At 40.9% G+C, this 1749-nt stretch overlaps 1 pseudogene; it reads left to right on the top strand.

Moving 5' to 3' along the window:
* Positions 1 to 588: 588 nt before the first annotated feature.
* On the top strand, positions 589 to 1419 carry LOC143850142 (cytosolic sulfotransferase 15 pseudogene; annotated as a pseudogene).
* The last annotated feature ends 330 nt before the right edge of the window (positions 1420 to 1749 follow it).

Raw genomic sequence — 1749 nt, 5'->3', positions numbered from 1 at the left:
AAGAAGAGATTGAAAAACTGAAAATAATTGAAGGTAAATGATATCAGCACACCACAAAGTTTAAATATTCACGTGGTCCAATAATCAATCTAGGGCTTACAATCATTTGAAGAAGTTGGCTGAAGAATTAATATCTGCTGTTTTCCACTATATATGGTGTGCCACTTACAATCATGCCACATTTGCCTTTTCGTCTTTTGCTAGGTATGTAATTTTATAGATTAAGAGGACAAAATACAAAAAAGATACACAACAAAAAGATCCGTCAAAGATTGGGTGACGATCATGGTCCCACTGCAGCAAGAATTTGATGTGAGCTGCTTCTTGGAGATACATAAATATGCTTTCATGTAGCCAAAGCTATCAAAATCCTGTGAGGACACTAATCATAACTTAGATCCTTCAACTCCCATCTTCTTCATGGCTACATCCCAAATTCCAGCCACTAACTTGCCTGAAAATGAAGAACAAATAAGCAAAAAATGGGAGGAACTAGTCTCCTCCCTGCCAAAAGGGAATGGGTGGTTCAGACCCCATATCTACCAATACCAAGGCTTTTGGTATCCTTTACTGTGCTTGAAAGCAGTAATGGAATGCCATCAACAATTTCAAGCCTACAACACCGATGTACTAGTGAGCACCGCACCCAAAACAGGTACAACTTGGTTGAAGGCTCTCGTTTTCGCCATTGTGAACCGCACTCGTTACACTTTCACTAACCATCCCTTGCTCAACAATAACTCCCATTCACTTATCCCTTTCTTCGAATATAAGTTCTTGGAAGATGATCCTGTTTCTTATTTCTCAAACCTTTCTCACCCTAGACTATTTTCTACACACGCGCCTTACAATTCATTACCGCCATCGGCAATACAATCGGATTTTCGGATTGTTTACATATGTCGTAATCCAAGAGATACCTTCATATCCATGTGGACTTACTTTAACAAGTTGAGACCCCAGAGTGTAGGACCTCCCCTTCCTCTCGAAGAGGCCTTCGACTTGTTTTGTGAGGGAGTTTCGCCTTTCGGTTCTTATTGGGATCATGTGTTGGGGTATTGGAAGGAAAGCCAAGAAAGGCCTGGAAGGGTTTTGTTTTTGAAGTATGAGGAAATGAAACAAGATCCCACATTTCATTTGAAGAAGTTGGCTGAGTTCTTGGGGCAACCTTTCTCTCTAGAGGAAGAGAAAGTTGGGGTGGTGGAGGAAATAATACAGTTATGTAGTTTTAAGACAATGACCAATTTGCAAGTGAACAAGACAGGAGTTGGCCCTATGGGCATGGGGAATAACAATTTATTTAGGAAAGGGGAGGTGGGTGATTGGGCGAACTATCTGACGTCTCCAATGATCGAGCGGTTAGAACAGCTCGAGGACCAAAAGTTCCACGCCTCTGGTCTCACCTTCAGGGTATTATGAATAATTTTTATTCTATCTACTATAATCATCCAACTATGGATTGATTGAGCCTACTTTGTTGGTGTTTAGATTTGGCTATTAAATTTCTTTCATGTAATCCTGGGTTTGCTTTCTTCTCTATTATTTCTTTGAGTGTTACCATGTCCTTCCTGTAATCATTGATGTATCTCTCTTATACATATATTATCTTCTTTAATGTTAAACTCAGTGTTTTAAAACTCGGCGACTCGGTTTGTAACTCGGCCGAGTCGACGCGGATTTGCGGTGGCCGCCATTTTGGAGTCCCGGACTCGGCGAGTTGTGGCCGAGTCATGGCCATTTTGAACTCAT

The sequence above is a fragment of the Tasmannia lanceolata genome, unplaced genomic scaffold, assembly GCF_043159265.1.
Source record: "Tasmannia lanceolata isolate RefF3 unplaced genomic scaffold, GAP_Taslan_0.1 ptg000018l, whole genome shotgun sequence".
In the NCBI taxonomy this organism is placed as follows: domain Eukaryota; kingdom Viridiplantae; phylum Streptophyta; class Magnoliopsida; order Canellales; family Winteraceae; genus Tasmannia; species Tasmannia lanceolata.
This window is presented reverse-complemented; position numbering and strand designations above follow the sequence as displayed.